The 25,852-nt window shown below is 48.7% G+C and overlaps 1 long non-coding RNA gene across 1 annotated transcript; it reads right to left on the bottom strand.

The window, feature by feature from the left end:
• Nucleotides 1-756: 756 nt before the first annotated feature.
• On the bottom strand, nucleotides 757-6,548 carry LOC144164377 (uncharacterized). The gene is made up of 3 exons (XR_013321176.1): nucleotides 6,496-6,548; nucleotides 5,808-5,894; nucleotides 757-1,062 (listed from the first exon to the last, which is right to left on the bottom strand). It is a non-coding gene; the product is annotated as an uncharacterized LOC144164377 (long non-coding RNA).
• Between the last annotated feature and the right edge of the window lie 19,304 nt (nucleotides 6,549-25,852).

Genomic DNA, 25,852 nt, shown 5'->3' with positions numbered 1-25,852 from the left:
AAAGAAGAATTTAATAGCACCAGAACGATGTCAAAAAAGGCAATGCAAGCTGAAATGCCTTGGCGGATCATCACCTGGCTACTGACCATGTCATCGATTGGGATTCCGCATGCATAATCGCATCAAAGCGCCTGTCGACACGACTACTTTTAGAATCAGTGCATATTCAACCAACTAAAAACACGATTAACCGGTCGCGGGGTAACCTCCCAAAGATATACATGCGCACTCTGCGACACCGAACCTATAAATAATCACGACCTTTCACTCCCCTTTCATTGTGATCAAGGGACCAGTAGGGGCCCCAAAACGTCTTTATTTGTTTATTTGTTTTTGACCAGGCGAGTGCCTGCTTGTATTTCATCAACACCGAACTAACCCGCCTGGATCACCACTTTATAGACATTGAGCAATTCTTTCAATTGGTTTATTGTAGCAAGCTGTCTTGTTTATTTCCTTATTTTTTTGGCATTTCCTGTCTCATTTGAAATTGGGAGACCAGATAGCTTTCACTATGGGTCATGCACTGGTGACAACAAATAATTGATTTCACTTTAAACAATTTTCAGCTCTGTTTTATTGCTCACCAGCCAATGACCTCAAACATCAGAGGCTCTTAAAACATATGCTGGCATTTCTTTCCTGCACTGTAGTACAACTAATCATGACTTTCATCATATTTTGTTCACAAATTGTAATATTTAGAAACTATTCAGCTGAATGAAAATGTTATTTCAGAAGTATGCGCCATCAACAAGGCCTCAATGACTCTCACCACATGGTTCACTTGTTTCTGTCACAAATAACCTGATTGCAGCCACATTCCACCCAAGAAGAAGGTAACATACCCTCTGGGATGATGAATATTTAAAATGCCTTACGAGTAAGTGCTCAGCACATGAAATTGTGGCATTAAAATTAAAACAGAAGATCCCTCTGCGGCATCCTTCACCTGGGGCAGCGCTTGATCACAAACTTCGAGAAGCTGAAAAATGCTCCATGCGCCGCTCCAGCCAGCAGAAACAATGCAGGACGCAAGTTGGTAGGTGGACCGTTGGCATCCTGCGATTGTGAAGATTTTTATTTAGTAGATGCTTTTCTTTTTGTACCACTGTTTATTTCTCCAATAACAAGCAGCTGAACTCCTGCAGGTTCTACGAATCATACAAGCATAATAAAATGCAGCAATGCCGAACAATTGGCAGGGTTACCTCAATTTTTCTTTTCTAGGAATGAAAATAATGTAGGTAATCTATGCACAACTACAATCAAACCTTTCAATTTTTACCTACTTCACTCCTAACAAGCACACATACACGTTAGACATGTGAGCAAGCTGCTAAATTAATGCCCACAAACTTAATCAGGCATCAGAATTCGGCAGAGAACGACGTGTCACCTTCAAATGGCACTTTTTTCGTTCAAAACACGTAAATGGGCGAGAAAGATACATAATTATGAGTTGGTACCCTCATCTGGTATGGTTTTTAGGCAATGCTTACATCTCACTTCAGTACCTTCAGGTGGTGATCTTTGAAAACTCATTGCGGGCAAGTGGGTTGTGTTCAAGCTCTCGTATCTTGCCAGCATATGCTGGATTCCAGCATTCCCAAATCAACGTGACGACCCGAATGTGGTGGATTCAAGAAAGAATAAGCACACGCCAAGGGCGTAGCCGAAGGTGAGGTGGGGAAAGGGGGGGGCGGTGCCCCCCCCCCCATAATGTTTTATGCCAAGGCTGGGGTGCAGTTTAAGCAGCCTGAAAAACCGCCTAAAGTCACCTGCAGGCGCGGAACCTGCAGTTTTAAGGACATTCTTGCTCATATAAAACTGACAACAAGGGCAATGTCAACGTCTGATCCCTGCGCCCGCTCCAGATGCTGTACCTGTCAATATATACAGCCCGGGTGCATTTCGCGCCGGATACACCGACAAGCGCCGGGAACCTGCCGCGAGCCGATCGAAACAGCCCCACTGTTTCACTGGCGGAACAGCACGGCCGGGGAATGGCAAAACAGCCGGAAAAGCCTCATATAGGCTTACATGTGGTCGGGAGCATGTCATTCCTTGTCTTTACACTGATACAAATACACTGATACAAATTATAATCACATGACAGAGCATGTCGCTGTATTTTGTTCAGTCAACTATCAATCCTTGATATGTTTATTTTTCTACTGACATCGCATTTCATTGAATATTTCAGTTCCATAATTTCTGCTGCATAAAAAGCATTGCTCTGTCCATCTTGTATTTCCTCCACATCAACAAAACTACACAATTCTCCTTACTGCGGAGCTTTGTTTTTTGGCCACTATTCCACTGTTTCCTTGACCTCCCTTAGAATCAGCATTCTGTATTTGCTTAACCGGAATTTTACTGAAGCCATGTCTGTTTCAATTTAACAGAGAGAAATAACGAAATTTAATAAGAAACGTGCAACAAGCTCAACATTCAACAGCAGTGCAATAAGGTGTTCCGCTTAGCGCAAGTTCACTACTCACGTTACTAGCACAAAAAATAACAAAAGGCGATTACTTAAAAGAGCCATGAAGAGAAAACAAAAGTTTGTTTTATACGAAAGATTAGGTGTTTCATAGTACCCCAAGCGCTTTCCCGAAAGCAAATGATGCTTTATTCACTGAGAAATAAGGCAATTTAAGCCAAAATTTTTCTCCCGCTAAAATTGCACATTTCGTCATGTGAACAATGGCGTCATACGAGCCGGTCAATGAAACATATACTTAGTATGTAGACTCCATATAGCACCCACACGCGGGAGTCGACCGAGACGGCGGCCATTTTAAAAATACTAGTAAAACCTAGTGCACCCGCAGCCCTAGTCATGGAATCGCCTGATCCGGAGAACAAAACTCTCGCCGAGGAGCTCGGGCTTGCATTTAACAACCTCACACCACTTGAACGCTCAATGCTTCTAAGTGCACGAGCGGCAAGAGTTGTGGGATACGCGGTGGACGGGAAAGCGACCATTCCGCGATAGCCACAACCGACGAACGCCCAGCCGTCGGCACCGCTGCCTCGTCAGCCCCGTCGCGACGGATGAATACAGACTGGTACGTATGTGCCGTATTTTCAATTTTAGTAGCAGTATCGCTTATGCCAGTTGGCCGGTGTCGTGTATGGAAAGCCGTTCGCTCGAGCTCTCTGCTCCGACCAGAAAGATTCGAGCGTCAATGCGCGGTGTGTACGGCAATTTTTTTCCCCAAGGTCAGAGCGCTTTGGCGGCGATTTGACGAAGTCGGCGACGAGCGCCAGCATGTCCGGGTTCCTGCCGTAATCACTTCCTCGGAAATAAAGCGAGCACACTCGTACCTCCTTTAGCTCTATTTCTCATCCGTTTGCAAAGTTCACAAAACGTAGCCACTTGCTTCGCCGAGGTTCGTCGTTGGGCAGCACATGAAAGGAGATCTCACCGGCGGGGATGTCGCACTCCCTCGACGATTTGCCCGTACTACATGGGCATTTCAAAACACAGCAACGAAATTTCATTGTAAAGTGCTCGAAGTGCTCAAAGTTTTCAGTGGTTGTAAACTGTAAACGAGCTCGTAACCACAGCAGCAAGCCAACACGACCTCCATACCGAAACCTGTGCGACGAGTGGCACTATCTCGTTGCTGCTCTGTGTTCCTTACTCCCCTTGTTTCTATTTTTACCTTTCCTGGTTGGCGATATGACGGCCAACCTCCTGTGAAGGGATTACGATACCAAGCAAGGTCGCGGCTGTGCGTGCTGGGACGGTTCGTTGGCCCCGAAGAACCTTGAACCCGAAAATTCGTCTGCGCAATGGTGGCGACGGTGAGATGTCGAGTTCGGCTGGCGGTAGTTTCGTACGCATTGGCATACACGCTTGCGTGTTCGTTCGGAACTTCAACCGTTTACTCCACCGTTCTTTGTCATAAAAAGAATGTGCAGTATGTTTCACGGGCATTTAGCTCGCTATGCAAACTGTAAGCCCTGCCAACATGCGTTTGCTTTTGCCGGCCTCCGCAAATCGCAGAGCATTCTCGAGTGACATCATAGGTTCTGTTGCGGAAAATGAGCTAATGGGTCGCGTGATCATTTCCTTTTTTCCTAATTATGTAGCTTATTTGAGCGAAGTTTGCGTATAAGTGGTGTCGTTATGGTCCTAACGAGGCAATCTTTCGAATGAACCAAACTTGTGTTTTCTCTTCAAGGCTCCTTTAAAGACGAAGATGAACGTTTGCTAGCTTCACCGCCATAATATACGAATGCGCCGCATGTACAGTCCACTGCGATTCGAAAGTTGTCGCGGGAAAGCTACTCTTTCAAACGAAGCAGAAAGAAAACCAGCTTTAGCAAATATTCCATGCAAGTTTCGTTATCGTCGGCGTAGATAAAGGGCAACCAAGTTGAAGTCTGTGCTTGATAACAACGAATGTACAGCTTGAAACCGAAAGGGTGGCAAGTCAGTCATGCGGGCCATTGTTGTATCATGGAACAGCCAACAAGGGAGCGAAGACTGCGAAATCTCGATTTTCATGGTCCCGAAACGAAACCGTGGGCTGGTGGCCCGCTTGGCCGCTCGGTGCTGGCGCGATAACCTTCAAATCGTGCTCGACTGTACTTCATAGCTGACAAGAAAACTTAACAGTCCCTTTTCTAAAGGAAAATCTAAAACACGAGAATCTTGATAGTAAGCACCCAGTGTTGGCCTGCACTTCCGCCCGACGAACTTCAGGGACCGCGCGTCACTCACGAGCGCACTCATGATCATGCTCACGAGCGTGGGTCCGCCTAACCACCTGCTCTGCAGACGAATGAATCGCCCGTGGTGTGCCCACAGACCAGCGAACGGCAATCTAGGTGATCATCATGATCATCACCATCTAAGCTCCTTAAGGTGGGCTTTACAGTTAGCATTGAGCATACACAAATCGCATGTTAAAGTCAGTTATTTCAAGCTTCGTTTCCAAAACAACGCGCAAGATGCCTTGCCTACATATTTCCCCGTCCCATCTTTTGGTCGACCACGGCCCCCCTCCACCCCCTCCCCCCCGAAAAAAATTCCTGGCTACGCGCCTGGCACACGCCCAATCAGGAGTACGTTCAGCATGCACGTCAGTTGTTTAAAAAAAAGGGTGTAATGTATTGCTTAGAAGACTCAATGCTTGCACGCATCTTGGAGCAGCAACGGCCTTAGCAGATGTGTTTGAGTGGTTTTCCTCTCTCATAACATCCACAGTGCTTTCAGGAAAAGCCCCAGGCCTTGCAATTAGCATGTTCCAGTTAAGAATAATGCAGCTGATACTTTACACTTTCAAATCTTTTTCTTTGTGGAAGGATGTTTCTTTATTGGCGGTACAGCACTAGCGTGCGTAAATCGCAGCCTTCAGAACCCCAATCAGGCCTCTTTAAATGGTACAGGCAGTTACATTATTTGAAAAAGTGGACTGCAAGGACTCAATTCACATAATAAACATCCAAAGAATAGCTGAAAATAGAACTGGTAAGGCTTTATCGAAGACGAAACTACAAAGGTAATAACATTTTTGTGTCACCACCTAAGAAATATGGCTTCACCGTAAACATGACTAACACCAGGAAATTCGTATACATGGTGATTAACTGCTACGCCCACATTATGATTTTGGGTGAAACTGAGTTTTCCGAAATTAACAATAAAGGTTGCCATTTAGCAGCTACATATCAGGTTATGCATGAAACACCAATAATTGTTACGGGGGCGAGAACTTGTACATTCAAGTGATCGAACATTATTCAAGTATGGTAGCCCACTGTGCTACCAAAACTGTTTGAAAACTTACGTTCTGGCGGCCAAACACTGTTGACAATGGTTGTGGCTCTTGTCCGGTTGAATGGAGGGACGTGATGTGCTCAGACCGTCCAGAGGTCTAAAACAAGATGACACATGATTACCACTCAGGCAAGAATGGAAATTATTGGGTGCACGAATGTTACAACTCGGGCAACACAACATTCAGCCAAAATCAATACCCGCGTACAGCGGCACCGTACACATGGTGAGGTGGCTCGCCGCAAACGCAACGAAGCTTGCGAGGCGCGCACATTCGCTCGCAAACGATTTTCCCTCGCCATTTCCAAAACGGCACAAACGACAACGGTGATTAACGAAGCCGTAAACGCTGCGCCGCACAAGTAGCCGCCCGTGTTCTGATAAACTACGCGTAAGACGTGGTTCGCAGTGGTGAACTCTGAAGCTGATCAATATAGTGCTGCGGAATGGGAAACGTTACTGAGTTACTGAGCGCCACTGCGTTACAGAGCGCCAGTGCGTTCAGCGCTCAATGCAAGCACCCCAATGTTCTTTCGCACATCGCCTTTCTAGAGACAAGCCCTCTAGGTTCAACCTAGCCAGTTCAGTTAAACAATTCACACACGCGGGCTCCTGTTAACGAATTCTTAAAGCGGCGATGACAGCTACAAACGACATCCAGTGACAAGAAAGGAGGCAAATGTGACGAGACAGCTTACCTGACAGAGACCACGCAGAGGAGCGAGCGACGTTCAGGGGCAAGCGCCAAACTAAATTCAGGTGGCAAAGTTGTTCTCAAATACTTCATCGCGAAGTCGAACCCGACAGACATAACCGAAGACGACGAGGTGTCCAATTAATCATAATAACTGCGCTTGTTTAACCGCACGGTCGCACACCACAGTAAACAATCCATGAAAGACGGGTCACGGGGTATCTGTTCCGGAATCCGACCACGCCGCCGCGCGCCGTACTCAGGGACTCCGGGTGTCGGCCGTTGGCAGGGAGTTGCGTAAACAAATTAAAACGACAACAATAAATAATTGCATCTTTTACTGAATATAACATAATCTTTAAGTTTATTATTTATTGTGTGTATTATAATAAAGAAGCTTAGATATTTAATGTTTACAAACACAAAGCGCGAACTGAAGCTTTTGGCGCTCGATTTGAACGTTAAAAAAAGCAGCAGATAGTAAGATAACACTGCGCAATGAAATTTGGCAGTGTTCTAGTGTAAGTAATCGTATTATTATTTGGCGCCGGTTTATTTAGCGCCCGATTTCATGCCCCTCCCTCCCCAACTTTTGTTTTCTTTTGATATCTGCCTTATTCTCCAAAGTTGTTTCTGCGGGAGAAACTAGGTGGTCTGTTTATTGCATTTGTACACAATATTTACGGTCGCTAACAATAAGAATGGAATAAAATTGTAATTGCTAGTACGTTATAACTCCACCGAGCGATGAGAATGACTGTTGTCAGAGGGGGCTATGATTGTGCTGGTGGGGCAGGAGAGGAACAGGGAACGACGGAATGATGATACAGATGTCACAGTTCAAGGTTGTGCTGTGCTCCGTGGAAGGCTGTAGAAAACAAAAAGTGGGAGGGGTAGTGTTATTCTGTCGATGTCGTAATAAGCAATGGCTGATATTTTTTCCTGTTTCAACGTCGGTGCTGCCGCTGCTTTTTATTGAATTTGGCCGCTTTTTTTTTCTTTTGCTTCGGAACATTTTTGACGAGGTTGGGAGGATGGTGCAATGGGGTGTCTTTTTGAAATTATATTGCATGCATGGCCTCAATCAATGAAGAGCTGAACACCTTTTCCACACCCTTTCAACACCCTTCCAAAAAAAAGGGTGTTGAGGTTGGTCAACACCCTTTTTATCACGCAAAAAGGGTGGAGAGCTACGAAAAAGGGTGTGGAGATTCAAGAAAAAGGGTGTAAGGGCCTCCCAACACCCTTTTTTCAATTATTTTACACCTTTTTTGGCCAAAAGGGTGTAAAAAAGTTTAGTGTGCACAGCGCTGTCCGTATGCGCCCGCGGCATACACCCCGCAAATACCCCCTTCTAGACAAAAATACACAACAAAAGAGCCTCACTTAATGCGTGTTGGTAAAACGGGGCTCTAGAAATACTATTACTGCTACCAAAGAGCGATTGCGGCGCGAAAACAAGAGCAAACTGCACGAAAAACTGCAGCGAGCGGCCCGAAGCGTAGCGACGGCGTCTGCTCTGAGGAAGCCAACAAAAATGACGGCCCCGCCGCGAGTTAAAGGGACCGCGGCGCCGCGGGTGAGGGGAGAGAAAAAAGAGGAGGGCAGCGGAGAAGGAGGGAGCAGTTGGCGCTACCTTAGTTATTCTAGGGACCTTACCTGATGATGATGATGATGAATAAAGGCCTCCTCTTTGAATCGGGGTGACGGCGTGCGCCATCTAGCCTATCTTAGTAGTTTGAATTTAAATTTAGTCCTTCAACTCGGATTTCTTTTTAATTGTGCCCTGCCGCTACCCCTGGCTGGGATGTTATTTTATCGACTTCCCTGCTTTTTTTCCACCAATACTCTAGCCGCTGCTTAGTAATACCTACTGCTGACCAGTTAATGCTTCCATCAATTGCGAAACCCAGTGCCTCAGGAAGTAGGACTTTCCCCCCAATTCTATCCGGCTGAATCTTTTCGCATCCTATTACTATGTGGTCGATTGTTTCCTTATCCCCGCCACATACAACACATGTCTCATCCTGGGACGAATATTTGCTCATGTAGGTTCGAGTTCTCAAGCAGCCAGCCCGCGCCTCAAAGAGCAACGCACTACCTTTATTGTTGTCATAAAAGTTCTCTTTCCGGATCTCTTTTTTGCTTGCTTTGTAGATTCCCAGCGATCCCTTCTTTTCCATCCTCTCTTTCCACATGAGCGTCTCTGTTTCCTTCACTTGCTTTTTAACTGCCCCCCCTTGTTTATTTGCCGCGGTCAAGGTATATTTAGTCGCCAGCTTTCGCGTCCTCTTTCGCCATTGGGTGTCCACACTTTTAAGGTACATGTATCTGTGCACTCTGGCTGCCCAGTTCTTCTCATCTAAATGTCTAAGCCGCTCCTCAAAACGTATCTTACTTTGCGCTTCCCTCGCCTCAAATGAAGCCCAACCCATATCGCCTTGTACCGCCTCTGTGCAATATGCGCCCCGCCATCTCACGTCGACTCCGGTAATTATGTCCGCCATTTTGGTACGGTCGTTTGAAACCGAAACCAATTAGCAAATCATAGAAGGCGGGCATCGACTGCTCTTGGTGATGGACTATAATGCCGGAGCATTGCTTTGTGCCGCAGTGCACGCAATGCGGAAATACCGGTCCAAATGGAGAAAAGGTACGTGAAGTTCCACGCTTTTGAACGAACTTCTGAAGCGAACTACGCCGGCGCGAGCAACCTTTGTGACATGCTGGGCGCAGTGCGCTGGGAGCGAATATTTGTCGTTGGTTCGCTAAGCGCGAGATTCCGTAGTCGCTTTCCGGATGAAAACTACAGCTAATGGAGAAAAGGTACGTGAAGTTCCACGCTTTTGAACGAACTTTCTGACGCGAACTATGCCGGCGCGAGCAACCTTTGTGACATGCTGGGCGCAGTGCGCTGGGAGCGAATATTTGTCGTTGGTTCGCTAAGCGCGAGATTCCGTAGTCGCATTCCGGATGAAAACTACAGCTAATGGAAAAAAGGTACGTGAAGTTCCACGCTTTTGAACGAACTTTCTGACGCGAACTATGCCGGCGCGAGCAACCTTTGTGACACGCTGGGCGTGGTGCGCTTGGAGCGATTATTTGTCGTTGGTTCGCTAAGCGCGGGGTTCCGTAGTCGCTTTCCGGATAAAAACTACAGCTGCGTTGGAGTTCTGTGGTCCAGCCTTTGTATTCGAAATGAAGCCTGAGCGTGCGCCACCTATTCATGCGACTGACAGCGGCGCTCGACTGGGAAAACAGTACCGCACGTTGTCAAAATTCGGCTGTTTCTTTACTCGTCCCTGTGGCTCTGCGCCCGCTTTATTTCATTGTTAAATGGTGCCGCGTAGCCCCTACACGAGCCTTTATCTTACCTAGGGCTGTAAACAAACTTTTCTTACCGCACTACGCCGTCACGGCGCGGTTGAAAATTTCCTCTGTGGCGGGCGCTCACGGTATGGGAGTGTGTTGTTGGTTTCTTTTACGTTGCATTTAGCCGCGTGTAGTTGCAGAAGTGGCATACACTGTTTTATGATGATCTAACGGTGGAAAATTTGAGCTTTTGCACTTGGTTCCTGATTAGCCGGGCTGAAAGGTTTGTTGTTACTGTGGAATGTTTTGCGACTAAAATACACGCTCACTCCTCTAGTTTGTCACATGCTTTATGCATGCCTCCGACGTAATGATAGTGGTCATTGATGTAGGTAGCTGAGACAATTTTCAAGTTTTATTTAAAAAAAAATGGCCAGATTTGCATCAGGCCGCCGCGCACCAGCTTTAGTGCTTTTGCATTTTTTGTATCCACAGTGAAAATCCCAGTAAATTAAACTACTTCGCTGATTTATAGCGCGTACAGTATAGTAAACTGTGGATATAAATGGAACAAAGGGAAGCATTCGCGCACCCCTGCATGCCGCGGTCTAGTAAACACGACGTTGCCCAGCCTCTACGTGCTCGCGAGATGACCACGGCGAAATGTGGCATCAATGCTTGCTGGTAGCTCATAAGTGACCCTTCAGGTGCCATGCCAGTCCTTGTTTCTGTCACTGTGCGGGGTGAGGCCAGCACAACTGGGGCAAAAAACCCATTCCCAAGGCTACCAAGCTTTCTCCCAAGCGCCTGCACGGCACTTTGTTGCTGCTCGCATTGCTCCTGTACTCGACGTGCATCGAACAGACGCATTGGCAAGGGAAGGGAGGGGCCATTTGCTCGCGGGCTTCTCCAGTCAATGTCTTGGACACTCGCTGGCTTGATGCCCTGCTGTCTCGGGCGTCCCTACTGTTGTGGCAGCTCAGTGCACGCAAGCTCCGGTGGCGCCTATTAAAACCTTCGGCTTGCAAGAGGGCGAGTAGGTACACAGCAGCCAGGATGTGACTCCATGCTCCACTGCAACCCGCCGGGCAATCGCACGCTGCCTCACAATCGCCCCACTATCCGTCTCAAAAGTGAGGCACACAACATAGGGCCGGCCACTTTTCTTCTGGGAGTGAAAGCTGCTGCTGAGCACATGGATGAGGCCCAACCTGCAAGAACAGAGAGAGTAACCGTAAATAGCACTCAGGGAAGAACAAGACTAGTCTGCTACAGTTTATGGTAAAGGGACAGAGCAGAAAGAAGTGGCCGCATGGAACAGACTAAAAATGACCAGATTTTGTGTGTTGCTTAACACTGTTGCAAGGACAATAATCTACACCTCAAACAGCAATGATGTCAAAACTGTTTGTCACGTTCGAGCGTGCAAGTATCTCTGCATGCTTTGTAATGCATTTTCAAGAGAAGGAAGTTTAACATTTAAAAACCTCACCGTGGGTAATGATACCAGTACCCGCATAATCGTGTTCGTCATAACTTAAGCAAGCAATAATATGATTATCTGGAACTCTCTTCCAGAACCTTTCTAGATAAACAGGTAAACATTCGGGCTATACCGATGACCCATCGAATTAAAAAAGATCTAGTTCAGTGAGTTCGAGCTAAACAGGTTTCACTGTATTATCTATTCGTGCACACCAAAAACATGCGCTTTAGAAACAAACACAACCACGCCACCGCCAAAAAAGGGGAAGAAAGACACACAAACAGATTTTTGCGGCAGAACATGCGCAATAAATAATGAAAACACACAAAAAAAGAAAATTCAAGGCGTATGTGCGCTTTTGTAGTTGACTTCATCGCAAAGCGCGATTGCTTTGCGGCAAACGCGCGGGCGGACGACCGTCACGGAAAATGGCCGCAACCTTTCCGTAAACATCTTCGCCAAAAATCATCCCGTAAATTCGATGTACAGCATTTGAAAATACTTAATCCACCCACTAGCGGTACGGTCTGGCGATTGTCGCTTTCCTCTTTCAGGGTCACTGCAACACGGTCGCCGCTACGCGTTTGCATGGTAAACAACGGTGAACAAAGTGCTATACAAATGCTCATACCGGTTGACGTAAAAAACAAAGAAGGATTTACTTACTGCGAGTCGCACGTGTTTGTCCGCACCGATGAAGGCGAGCAATGCGCCTCGGTGGCTAGGCGGCATGCCCTGCTCCGCTGCCGCTCGGATGGGTCTCTGGCGTGGCACCCCGAGTGGTATGAGTCTTCAGACACAGTCGGCAGCGCAGACAAGTCCTTCGTCCAGAATCCGCGGTCGGGAGCCGGAAAACGCCGTCCAGTTTGAGCCTTACAGCGTTACCGTTATAGTGAACTAGCCTACTCTTCCACACTAAACAATACGAGACTTCCCGATCGGCGCCCGTACCCAACGTTTAGAGATACTTTTTCAGTTTCGGAACTGCGCCTTCCAAAGCGGGTGCGACTTTACCCTAGGCGCTGAGAGGGCGCTCCGGTTGCGAGTTGCGCTGTGTCGGCGGCTGCGGCGGCGGCTCCGGCGGCAGCGTTGACGGCGTGCGCGGCCGGTCGGCTGGGCTCAAAGTTGCGGTCGTGGTGTAGTTTCATGTCTGCCCTAGAAGTTTCTTCTTTCCGCTTGCGTTCATCTTCGTCCTTGTGCGAGAAACTTGCCTTTTCAGTGCAGTCGGTTGGGATGCTATTGAACAGTACCGCGGGTAAAAGAATTTCGTGACCCCGTCAACATGCTGTTTTCTTTCATGTGCTGGGCTTGGTACTGTACGGGATTTTCCAGCCCACTTTAGCAGTGATGCTTGTGAGGAGGCAGGGTACATGCATCTTGCATGGGGCACATGCTTATGCCCTTTACAAAATGTGCAACTGTGAGGAGGAGGACGGAATGTATAGCCTCATGCTAAAAAAGTATTATTAAAACAAAACAGACTAATGAACAAAAACAAAGACGGGAGCAAAAAATGGCAGCTCCGTGAATGATGGCGAGGGTGCGGAGTACGGGGACTCAAAATGACATCCAAGTAGCGCCCCGAGCGACATCCGATTTGCGCCCCGACCGTCATTCGATTTGAGCCATAAGTTGCACCGTGATTATTCCCTAATTTAAACTGCAACTTACTGCTCAAGTGGAATTTCGCTTGATTTTGGTGGTGTGTTCGCTTGATTTGGTGCGCACGGATGGACGCGGGCGGACATTAGGAGGCCCTAAGGTACTCCTCACCGCTACAGGCGAGGCGGAAAGCCATTTGACTCTCGGGTACTAACTCACGGTCGTAGCCCAGTGAGTAAGACGAATGCCCCGCACGGGGAACCTTGAGCAATCTTGGTGACGGTACTGGCGATACCGCGGACCCCGAGCCCCAAACATAAGCTGGATCCAACCGTGGCGATGTGTTTATAGGTGGAGGGTTAGAAACCACGAACGGTGGCCGTCGGAGCCCAGGTGAAGCTCCGGCGGATGGGCTCCCTGTCTGTTCACCAGGCAGGGAGCTCCGGGACCTCTTTGGCTACCAGGGTAAGGTCAAAGAAGAAAGTACCGCCGTCTCCCTGCTTTTATACTATGCTTTATGGTATTGTCTAAAACCCCCCCAACCGTGATCGGTCCCTGAAAAGGGGCCGCACCGAAGTATCCTTTCCTCCGTTGCCGTCGTTAACCTTTCCTGAACCGGACCATTTTTCTCGATTTCTTGTGATGGAATCCCTCAATCCAACCCACCCTCTTGCATCTCAGTCAGTCTTCTTGATCGCCAAGTATCTTGAAGCCGTAGTAGGAAAATCGTATAAATGCAAAAAACAAAGGTCTGGTGAACTCTTAATTGAAATAAATGACAAGCAGCTGTCTGCAAAGCTTCTAGCTCAGACTAGACTGGCTGATCTCGACATCAGGGTCACACCCCATCGGAGCCTCAACAGCTCGCAGGGTGTGATATCAGAGACAGATCTCTTGAATGAAACGGATGCGGATCTCCTTGCCGGCTTGAAGGATCAGGGCGTCACTGCCGTGAGACGCATCACTATCCGCAGAGACGACAAGGAGATTCCCACCAAGCACATCATCTTGACCTTTGACCGCGCAGTACTCCCACAACACATAAATGCAGGTTTTATCCTTTGCTCCATCCGTCCGTACATCCCGAACCCGCGGCGCTGTTTTAAGTGCCAGCGGTTCGGGCACGGTACGAACTCTTGCCGTGGCCGATTGACGTGTGCAAAATGCGCGGCGCACGATCATCCGAGCGAGAACTGCGCATCCGAAACCCTCACTTGTGTAAACTGAGGGGGGCCGCATGCAGCATACTCCCGCAAGTGCGAAAAATTCCAACTAGAAAAAAAGATAATAAACATTAAGGTCACTGAGAACATCACCTTTCCAGAGGCGAGAAAGAGGTTCTCCTCTTTCCCTCTGGGGAGGTACGCCGACGCAGCTCGCCAGGGGGCGGAGCGGCGTCTGGTTTCCACAGGGACCCAGTTCAGCGAGTCTGACCTGGTCCCTCCTCCGCCCCCCCCCCCCTGGGTTGCCTCGGGCAGCCCAACCTGCCACCACGCCGCCTGCTGAGGCAGCAGCGGTTGTGGTGGCCACGTCTTCCGTCGGGACCGGTGCCGCTCCCGCCTGTCTCCCCGTCCTCCAGTCCGTTGGAGGGTAACGAGGTGATGGACACCATGGGCCCCGCACCGGCTCCCACCGCCACCGCACCGCCCGTGCCACTTTTGGCGTTCCCGACGCCCGCAGCGGTGGCGGCTCAAGCGAAGGGCTCCCGAAGGGGGGCCAAGTCCGCGTGGCCCGGTTGGTCGGGCACCCTTCCGACATCTGACGACGAGATGGACGTCGGGCCGTTCCTGCCTGCAACGCAGAGCAAGGAGCGGCCACCGACTTCCAAGCCTACAGAAAGGCCCAAAAAGCCCAATCCAAGAGTAACAGCCCCGAAAGACGACACATGAACACACACGAACACACATATTCCAGTCATCCTTAAATTTAAATAATGGGAACAGAAAATATTATCTAATGAAACTGCAGAGGCCTCCTTAAAAATCTTGACGATGTGTATGAGATTCTGCATGCCAGTCAGCCAAGTATTATGTGTCTCCAGGAAACCCACCTCAACTCTAAACAAACAAATTTCTTAAATAGGTACATGGTATTCAGAAAGGACAGGGTTGGCTGCACCCACTCTTCAGGAGGTGTGGCCATTATCGCCCGGAAATCATTAGCATGCCATCCTGTCACTTTAAACACTGTCCTCGAGGCTGTAGCGATCCGTACCATAATATTTAATAGGTTGATAACGGTATGCTCTATTTACATCTCTCCTCATTTTGCACTTCTGAGCTCTGATTTCGAGGCACTGGTTGACCAGCTGCCCGAACCATACATACTAACAGGCGACCTTAATGCGCACAACTCTCTTTGGGGCTCCACCAGAACGGATGCCCGAGGTCGCCTGATAGAGAAGTTCCTTACATCCTCCGGAGCATGCCTTTTCAACAAAAAACAGCCTACATGCCATAACTTAGGATACAATACATACTCGCATCTTGACTTGGCTATTGGTTCCGCAGTTCTCTTTCCATGTCTTGATTGGGGTGTGGGCACAGACCCATATGGTAGTGACCATTTCCCCACTTCGTTAACGTATATAGGTATAGGCCCGAGCCGTCCATGTTCCCATAAAAGGTTTAATGAATCACAAGCAAACTGGAGCACATTCACACAAACATCTCAACTACACCACACATCCATAAAACACCTACACGTGGAGGAAGCCGTACAACTCGTCACGGCGCACATCCTCGACGCCGCCGAAAAGTCCATTCCCCAGGCCTCCAGTGGGTCCCGCTGCCCAAGGAGGCCCTGGTGGAACGAGGACTGCAGGCGGGCGCGAGAGGCCCAGAACAAGGCGTGGGGTGTCCTTCGCCGGTACCCCACGTCGGACAACCTCATTTCTTTTAAACGGGCAAAGGCTTTTGGGAAGCGAGTGCGTCGTGAGGCGAAAAGGGAGAGTTGGCGCACCTTCCTCACTTCCATCAATTCATACACTGATACACACAAAGTCTGGACACGAATACGAAAACTAAAAGCACAACAGACACACAGCCTGCCCCTGGTTAGTACAACAGGGGACACACTGGAAGACCAGGCTAACACACTTGCACAACACTTCGAACACGTGTCCAGTTCAGCACACTACACAAACACTTTCATGAAACACAAAACATCTGTAGAAAAGAAGTCCCTGCGTGATAACAAGTCGCACACTTCTTACAATTCTTGTTTTTCAATTCATGAGCTGAAGGTTGCTCTGAGCACATGTAAGACGTCAGCTCCAGGTGCAGACAAAATCACATACACCATGATACAACACCTACACCCAGACACTCTTGAAACACTCTTACACCTATACAATAAAATATGGCTTTCGGGGCACATTCCTCGCTCTTGGAGGGAGGCCATAGTAGTGGCTGTCCTAAAGGAAGGGAAGGACCCTTCCTCTCCTGCCAGTTATTGCCCCATTGCCCTGACAAGCTGCCTGTGTAAGCTCTTCGAGAAGATGATAAACAGGAGACTTGTGTACTTCTTAGAGTACAATGGTCTTCTCGAGAGCTCCCAGGCGGGCTTCAGGGCGGGGCGATCTACCAACGATCAACTCGTTGCGTTAGAGTCTTATATCAAAGATGCTTTCCTCCACAAGCAGTACTGCATGACGGTCTTCTTTGATCTTGAAAAGGCGTACGATACTGCTTGGCGGTACGGCATCCTTAGCGACTTGAAGACCTTTGGCATGTCGGGTAACATGATGAACACGCTTGCCAGTTACCTGTCTGAAGGAACGTTTCGCGTGCGAGTTGGAACTGCACTTTCTAGGGTTCATGTGCAGGAAAACGGCGTGCCGCAAGGTGGAGTTTTAAGTTGCACCCTTTTTATTGTAAAAATGAATTCTCTTCGTAAGGCTCTACCACCATCGATTTCCTCCTCCATTTATGTAGACGACGTTCAATTATCCTTTAAGTCTTGTAACCTGTCTGTCTGCGAGCGCCAAGTCCAGCTTGGTGTTAACAAGCTAGCTGGTTGGGCAGACAGCAACGGTTTTAAATTTAATCCGGGGAAGTGCACTTGTGTCTTGTTTTCCAAGAGGCGTGGCATCCGGCCGGATCCAGACATTCATCTCAATGGTGTCTCGATTCCTGTCAAGAAAGAACACAAGTTTTTACGTATAATCTTTGACGAAAAGCTCACATTTATCCCACACGTAAAACAACTAAAACATAAATGCTTAAAAACAATGAATATCCTGAAGGTTCTGTCGCACATCTCTTTTGGTGCTGACAAACTTCTTTTACGTGTTTTTACCAGCTTGATAGGCTCACGACTGGACTATGGTAGCGTTGTTTATGGGTCAGCCACTAAAACATCCCTCAGAATGCTGGACCCTGTGCTTCATCTAGGTCTCCGCTTGTCATGTGGTGCATTTCGGACTAGTCCAGTCGAAAGTCTGTATGTAGAGGGCAACAAATGGAGCCTAGAACGTCAGCGAACCTACACAGACTTGCTTTATGCTTTTAAAATCTCATCAATGCCTCACCATCCTTTTACATCAGTTTTTTATGATCAACTTCTTACTAATCGTCCATCAGTCTCAACTTCTTACTAATCGTCCATCAGTCTCTGCTCCCTTCGCTTTCAGAGTAAGAGAAGAAGCGTCGCAACTTGATGTCATGTTCTCAGACTCCATCAAAACCTCCGGTACTGAACTTCTAGTACCGTGGCAGCTTCGACCGATATCATGTGATGTATCTTTTATAAGTGTCGAGAAAAACAGAGTGCCTAGAAGCGCGATCGTGCAACATTTCTTGTCCCTGCAGCACAAATATAACTGTGCTGAATTTTACACGGATGCTTCAAAAACTGCCACAACTGTTTCCTGTGCTGCGCATGGTGGCACCTTTAATGTCTGTAGAAATATGAATAGAAATACAAGTATCTTTACGGCAGAGGCCTATGGCATACTTCTTGTAGTTCAACATATTGTTCTGAGTCGAATTACGAAATCTGTAATTTATACTGATTCTTTAAGTGTTGTGCGTACATTATACTCACAGATGTCTAAAAACCATGTGGTCAATGCTCTCATTAGTACTCTTATGTCTCTGCATGCGTTAAACCTTGAGGTGACCGTGTGCTGGGTGCCAGGGCACTCTGGAATTTCAGGTAATGAGACCGCAGACCGAATGGCGGCCGCTGCTGCCCTTACAACTACCGTTGACATAACAACAGTACCCTACACCGACCTCAAATCGCACATCAGACAACACCTTCGCACAACATGGCAAGCACACTGGAATCAACAGACTGACAACAAACTACACCTTATAAAGCCACTCTTGGGAGCATACACCACTGATACTCACAACAGACACAACGAAGTTACCCTGGCTCGATTAAGGATAGGCCACACGCATGCAACACATTCCCACCTGCTCACGGGATCTCCTAGACCTCTGTGTAGCAGGTGCGGGGAGGGCCTATCCGTAGTCCACATACTAATAAAATGCAAGGCACTTCACACAACACGACACAAACACTTCAGAGAACTCTACAGACAACATATCCCACTACATCCATCACTGTTTGTAGGGGACAATGCAAGTGTTTCTATGAAACGTGTGTTTGATTATTTGTCAGATGTTAAGTTTTTAAACCTTATCTCATATCACGCATAATCAAATCTGGCCCTATACACCAGCCATCACCATTACTTTTAATTGATTTTACTATGTCCGATTTACATGTTCTTATACCTACATTTTTGTGGTAATCACCTCGCTTCATTATATAACTGCTTTTTTGGCGCTCTTTGCCCTCGTTGGCCTTGCGCCATGAAACACCAACCATCATCATCGAGTAAGACGAATGACAGTAACTCTGTCTGGTCTACCAGACACTGGCTCGAATCCTGCCGCTGCCTGTGTGATTTTTAGCGATTGTAAATGCTATGCTCACGGACGCCGACGGGCATTGCGTGGTCCTAAGGTACTTCGCACCTAAAAGATGGCGATTACCTGCTTGAAGCACCGCGTATTCAACACGCACCCCCGAAATAAGTGGTTCGCATGGAACGTGCGGCGGGATTGCACTGCTGCGATCAGGACCTCAAGATTCGAGCTCATGAAGACTCGTGTCGGGCCACCAGAGCCGCTAGTACATGCACGCATTTCGGCTAATCATCGGCAAATGCGTGAACGGTGGGAGCTTTTCGGCAGCTTTGCCGCCTAGCAATATTCTCTTCTGCCTTAGAAGTGTGGTTCGTTTCAAGCTTTGTCTCACCGTAAAAATTTGAATCTCCCGCCCTGAGGACGCTTCTACGAGTCTCGCGGAGAAGCATGCAATGTGTCTTGTTTTCCAAGAGGCGTGGCATCCATCCGGATCCAGACATTCATCTCAATGGTGTCTCGATTCCTGTCAAGAAAGAACACAAGTTTTTAGGTATATTCTTCGACGAAAAGCTCACGTTTATCCCACACATAAAACAACTAAAACATAAATGCTTAAAAACAATGAATATCCTGAAGGTTCTGTCGCACATTTCTTTTGGTGCTGACAAACAACTTCTTTTACGTGTTTTTACCAGCTTGATAGGCTCACGACTGGACTATGGTAGCGTTGTCTATGGGTCAGCCACTAAAACATCCCTCAGAATGCTGGACCCTGTGTTCATCTAGGGCTCCGCTTGTCATGTGGTGCCTTTCGGACTAGTCCAGTCGAAAGTCTGTATATAGAGTGCAACAAATGGAGCCTAGAACGTCAGCGAGCCCACACAGACCTGCTTTATCCTTTTAAAATCTCATCAATGCCTCACCATCTTTTTACGTCAGTTTTTTATGATACATCCATATCTCAACTTCTTACTAATCGCCCATCAGTCTCTGCTCCCTTCGCTTTCAGAGTAAGAGAAGAAGCGTCACAACTTGATGTCATGTTCTCAGACACCATCAAAACCTCCGCTACTGAACTTCTAGTACCGTGGCAGCTTCGCCCGATATCATGTGATGTATCTTTCACAAGTGTCGAGAAAAACAGAGTGCCTAGAAGCGCGATCGTGCAACATTTCTTGTCCCTGCAGCACAAATACAAGTGTGCTGAATTTTACACAGATGCTCCCCGCACGGGGCACCTTGAGTAATCTTGGTGACGGTACTGGCGATACCGCGGACCCCGAGCCCCCAAACATAAGCTGGATCCAACCGTGGCGATGTGTTTATAGGTGGAGGGTTAGAAACCACGAACGGTGGCCGTCGGAGCCCAGGTCAAGCTCCGGCGGATGGGCTCCCTGTCTGTTCACCAGGCAGGGAGCTCCGGGACCTCTTTGACTACCAGGGTAAGGTCAAGGAAGAAAGTACCCCCGTCTCCCCGCTTTTTGCTATGCCATATGGATAAATCAAACCCCCCCCCCCCAGACGTGATCGGCCCCCTAAAAGGGGCCGCACCGAAGTATCTTTTCCTTCTTTGCCTTCTATCTCGCTCCCAAAGCCAGATAACTACCCTCGTTTTTTGATCATGGAATCTGTGGACAAATCGAAGCCGGTTTCCTCTCAATCGGTATTTCTTGTTTCTAAATACCTTGAAGGTATCATCGCCAAAACATATGACGCCAAAAAACTCAGAACTGGTGAAGTGCTAGTTGAAGTTAAAACCAAGCAGCAATCCACAATCCTCCTGAAACAAACCCGCATGGCAGATCTGGAGATGAGGGTCACACCCTACCGCAGCCTCAACAGTTGTCAAGGTGTGATCTCTGAGGCAGATCTTCTAACCGAGACAGAGACTGATCTGCTCGAAGGCCTAAAAGGACAAGGCGTGACAGCAGTAAGGCGCATCGTCATCAGGAGAGAGAACAAAGAAATAGCCACCAAACATCTGATCCTGACTCTTGACCGCTGCACACTGCACGAGCATGTCAACGCAGGTTTGATTGATTGATTGTAGGGTTTAACGCGCCGACGCAACGCAGGCGATGAGGCGCGCCGTAGTGGAGGGCTCCGGATTAATTTTGACCACCTGGGGATCTTTAACGTGCGCCGAAATCTCGTACACACGGGCATTTTTGCTTTTCGCCTCCATCAGAAAAGCGGCCGCCGCGGCCGGGAATCGAACCCGCGACCTCGTGCTCAGCAGCGCAACGCCTTCAACGCAGGTTTCATCCGTTGTTCTGACCAGCCGTACATCCCGAACCCGAGGCGCTGTTTCAAGTGCGAGAGGTTCGGGCATGGTACCAACTCCTGTCGAGACAGAACAACATGTGCGAAATGCACCCAGCACGATCATCTCTCTGACAACTGCACTGCAACCAACTTCACCTGCCCGAATTGCCAGGGTCCACACGCAGCATACTCTCGCGCTTGTGAAAAGTTTCATCTTGAAAAAAAAATCATTAACCTTAAGATAACCGAAAACATCACCTTCCCAGAGGCGCGAAGGAGGTTCGCCTCCTTCCCTCTGGGCAGGTACGCCGACGCAGCTCGCCAGGGGGCGGACCAGCGTTTGGTTTCGGCGGGGACCCCGTACCGCGAGTCGGACTTGGTCCTGCTCCAGCCCCCCCCCCTGGGTTGCCTATGGCAGCCCAACCCACCTCCGCACCGTTCGTTCACCCAGCAGCGGCTGTTGTGGCAACAACGCCTGTTGGGGATGCCGCTTCATCCACTGCTTCCTCTCCACCGGCCCAAAGCACACGCAAGGGCACGGAGATGGAGACGGAGGCAGTCGCAGCGACCCCCTCCTCCGCCTCACTGCCTGTGCCACCTGTGGTGCTCCCCACGCCTTCGGCACTGGCAGCGCAGGCAAAGAACACCCGAAAGGGTACCACGTCAAGGGGGCCCAGTCCGCTGGGCACCCCCTTGCCATCAGATGACGACATGGACGTCGAGCCCTTCCGGCTTTCATCGCAGCGGGAGGATCGGGCTGCGACGTCCAGGTCAGTAGAGGAGGTCAGAAAACCCCTTCCAAGAGTGCAAGCCCCGAAAGACCCTACATAAATAATCACACTCCAGTAGCTCTAACACATCACAACGGGAAGAGAAAACATTGTGTTGAGGAACTGGGCCCCAGGCCATGGCACCGCTCAGAACGCCTTTATTCCACCTTCTTCCTCCACTCGCTAATGATGGTGATAGTTCCATGCTCTTCCTCGTCCTCTTTCCTCAACATACTCCCGCCCGCGACAATGGTTCTTGTGCAGACATTCAGAGAATCTGTGGAGGAAACACCACTGAACTAAATGAGGGCCAGTTCAGCAATCTAGTTGTTATCGTTTCGTCCGGTCGGTCTCATCTCGTCCGTCACTTCCTTTTCCAACGATGCTTTGAGCTGTGGTGTCGCTTCCTAGTAATTGCTCTGTTGAACGCGGGCAACGGAAGCCCATCAAAACTCTGTCCGGCAATATTGGCTAAATAGTGGGCTATCCTGGGTCCATGTTCCTTGCACCACCGGGTAAACTCGGGTACCCGGTGTCTCGGTCGCCATCCTTGTCGCCTCCCGGTCGGTTCCTGGTTATTCTGTCGCCGTTTCCTTCGGTAAAAGTGAACAGCAGCCGGCATCCCACTCCTTCGAGGGAATGGGTGCCCTTTTCGTTGTTTGGATTCAGCTGTAGTTACCGTCTGAACCTCAAGTCACCCGGTCCTACGTTGTCTTCTGTCCCTGGGATTAAGCTTTTCTGTCCTGCGACGATTTGACACGGTGTTCACGAGGGAACCTTTCTCATCCAGTGGAGCCAGAGCTGAATGCTCCTTCACACACTCGACGGGTTCTGTTCCTAGTTTGTCGGCCTGTTCATTTCCCTGTGGTATGAACTCGCTCTGCGGCTGCAGCGTGAGACAAGCAGATTTTGCGACGCATACCGAAGACTCAGTGGCTGCCTCCAGGGTCGCTGCTGTCAGCAATTCGTTGGCAGGGACAAAGGGTTCCTCAAAGGCTACTGGAGGGGCGAGTGGAACGCTGCGTGTCGTTGGGAGGGATCCACCTTTAGTGACGGTTTCAGGGGATCTCCACCAAGTCTTGTCTTTACTGTCTTGCGGGGTTGTGCAAACGTAGCCGTTTTTTGATAATGTGTCTCGAAGCAGGAAAATAATTCGAAAAATCATTCCGAGGTATAAATCAGATTCTTCATATTCCTTTGTGTAATTATCAATATCCAATAGGTTTCTGACCTGATTGTCGAGCTGTACGAGGGTGGTCTGTTTTTTCTGTGCTGATTCGTAGAGGGTTTTCAGCGTACCTGGTTTCACAGGGCGCTGCTCCAATGCGTGGTCTGCCGCTTTGACCAGGTCGGAAATCTGTACTCGGAAGGTATCTCTGAGCCGTAGCAGTTGGCCCGCATCCTCTGCGCCGTCTCCGGGTTCAGTGTAGGTAGTGTGGAGCGTCGAGCAGCCGGTCATGGCGGGCGCTGCCCAAGGGCAAGGCCTCCGAGATGAAGGGATCACAAAGTATCCCAACCAGGATTTTCCCAGGCCTTGCAAGCCTTGAAGGTGCGCTGCGCCGTCATGTAGTCCACTGGGCCGTTCCTCCCGGGTTTCACGGCACCAAATGTTGAGGAACTGGGCCCCAGGCCATGGCACTGCTCAGAACGCCTTTATTCCACCTTCTTCCTCCACTCGCTAATGATGGTGATAGTTCCATGCTCTTCCTCGTCCTCTTTCCTCAACACATTGTTCAATGGAACTGCAGAGGCCTCCTGAATAATCTTGACGACGTGCATGAGATTCTGCATGCCAATCAGCCAAGTTTAATGTGTGTCCAGGAAACACATCTTAATTCAAACACACAAATTTCTTGAATAGTTACCTGGTATACAGGAAAGAGAGGGATGGCTGCACACACTCTTCTGGCGGTGTGGCCATAATTGCCCGCAAATCCTTAGCATGCCACCCTGTCACCTTGAACACTGTCCTTGAGGCTGTAGCAATTCGAACAATAATATTTAATAGGTTGATAACGGTATGCTCCATATACATTCCTCCTGATGTCTCACTTTCGAGCTCTGACTTCGAGGCGCTGGTTGACCAGCTGCCCGCACCGTACATCCTTACAGGCGACCTTAATGCTCATAACTCTCTTTGGGGCTCTTCTCGCACGGATGCCCGAGGTCGCCTGATAGAGAAGTTTTTAACATCCTCTGGAGCATGCCTTTTCAACAAGAAACAGCCTAAATACCATAACACAGGTCACAACACATACTCACATCTTGACTTGGCTATTGGTTCTGAAATTCTCTTTCCATGTCTTGAATGGGGCGTGGGCACAGACCCATATGGTAGTGATCATTTCCCCACTTCATTAACGCATATAGGTACAGGCCCGAGCAGTCCATCTTCCCATAAAAGGTTTAATGAAGCAAGAGCTAACTGGAATACATTTACAGAGACATCCAAACTACACCACACATCCATAGGACACCTACACGTTGAAGAAGCTACCCAACTGCTCACGGCGCACATCCTCGACGCCGCCGAAAGGTCCATTCCCCACGCCTCTGGTGCCCCGCGCAACCAGCGGAGGCCGTGGTGGAATGAGAACTGTAGGCGGGCGCGAGAGGCCAAGAACAAGGCGTGGGGTATCCTTCGTCGGTACCCCACGTCGAGTAACCTCCTCTTGTTCAAACGGGCCAAGGCGTTCGGAAAACGTGTGCGCCGTGAGGCAAAACGCGATAGTTGGCGTATATTCATAACATCAATTAACTCCTACACACACACACGGAAAGTATGGACGAGAATACGTAAACTCAAAGGACAACAAACACACCGCCTGCCTCTGGTCAGCACAACAGGGGACACACTTGAAGACCAGGCTGACACACTCGCACAACACTTCCAACACGTTTCCAGTTCAGCACACTACACAAACACCTTCATGAAGCACAAACTCGTGGCCGAAAAGAATCCTTTACATGACAATGACAGGTCAGCCACCTCTTATAACTCCGAGTTCACGCTTCATGAGCTGAGGGGTGCTCTGAGCACGTGTACACCCTCAGCTCCAGGCCCAGACAACATTACATATACAATGATACAGAACTTACACACAGACACTCTTGTAACACTTCTTCACCTGTTCAACAAGATATGGCTTTCGGGGCACATTCCAAAGTCTTGGAGGGATGCCATAGTTGTAGCATTCTTGAAAGAAGGGAAGGACCCTTCTTCTCCCGCTAGCTATCGACCCATTGCCCTGACCAGCTGCCTGTGCAAGCTTCTCTAGAAGATGATAAACCGGAGGCTAGTGTACTTTTTGGAGTAAAACGGCCTTCTCGAGAGCTGCCAGGCAGGCTTCAGGGCGGGGCGATCCACGAATGATCAACTCGTAGCTCTTGAATCGTATATTAAGGATGCCTTCGTGCATAAACACTACTGCGTAGCCGTGTTTTTCGACCTCGAAAAGGCTTATGATACCGCTTGGCGTAATGGAATCCTTACGGACCTCAAGTCATTCGGTGTTTCTGGTAATATGTTTAACACCCTTGCTAGTTATTTGTCGGAGAGAACCTTTCGCGTCAGAGTTGGTTCTGCACTGTCAAAGGTACATGTGCAAGAAAATGGCGTGCCGCAAGGTGGAGTGTTGAGCTGCACGCTCTTCATAGTTAAGATGAACTCTCTTTGAAAGGCATTGCCACCCACAATCTCTTATTCCATGTATGTAGACGACGTCCAGATATCCTTTAATTCATGTAACATGTCCATCTGCGAACGTCAAGTCCAGCTCGGCGTCAAGAAGCTTGCCGGCTGGGCAGAAAAGAATGGTTTTAAAATTAATCCCAGAAAGAGCTCTTGTGTTGTATTCTCCAGGAAGCGTGGGGTCCACCCGGACCCAGACATCACTCTTGCGAATGTGCCAATTCCTGTGAACAAGGAGCACAAGTTTTTAGGCATTTTATTCGATAAAAAACTTACATTCATCCCTCATATCAAACAGCTCAAATGTAAATGCCTATAAACAATGAATATTCTTAAGGTTCTCTCACATCAAT

Source organism: Haemaphysalis longicornis, unplaced genomic scaffold, assembly GCF_048455015.1.
Source record: "Haemaphysalis longicornis isolate Haplotype H1 unplaced genomic scaffold, Haemaphysalis longicornis Haplotype H1 scaffold_1, whole genome shotgun sequence".
In the NCBI taxonomy this organism is placed as follows: Eukaryota; Metazoa; Arthropoda; class Arachnida; order Ixodida; family Ixodidae; genus Haemaphysalis; species Haemaphysalis longicornis.
This window is presented reverse-complemented; position numbering and strand designations above follow the sequence as displayed.